This window comes from Trachemys scripta, chromosome 11, assembly GCF_013100865.1.
Source record: "Trachemys scripta elegans isolate TJP31775 chromosome 11, CAS_Tse_1.0, whole genome shotgun sequence".
In the NCBI taxonomy this organism is placed as follows: domain Eukaryota; kingdom Metazoa; phylum Chordata; order Testudines; family Emydidae; genus Trachemys; species Trachemys scripta.
The window spans coordinates 1,005,195-1,005,441 of NC_048308.1; the positions used below are offsets into that span (position 1 = coordinate 1,005,195).

General features: G+C 83.0%; 1 protein-coding gene across 1 annotated transcript in view; it reads right to left on the reverse strand.

Moving 5' to 3' along the window:
* TTLL4 (tubulin tyrosine ligase like 4) overlaps window positions 1-247 on the reverse strand; it is a 20,873-nt gene that overhangs the window by 20,387 nt on the left and 239 nt on the right. The gene's annotated exons all lie outside the window — the stretch shown is intronic.

The following is a 247-nucleotide window of genomic DNA, read 5'->3' on the forward strand; positions in this document are numbered from 1 at the left end:
GGGGGAGGGGAACCCGACACGTGGGTGGGGGGGCTTGGCCGGGGGGGGCAGGAGACGGGGGGGGCCTCTGGCCGGTGGGGGGAGGGGGAGTCTGACACGTGTGGGGGGGGGCTTGGCCGGGGGGGGCAGGAGACGGGGGGGGGCTCTGGCCGGTGGGGGGAGGGGAACCCGACACGTGTGGGGGGGGGGGGCTTGGCCGGGGAGGGGCGGGAGCGGGGGGGGGGGGGCCGGGCCCCGGGGGGGGGGG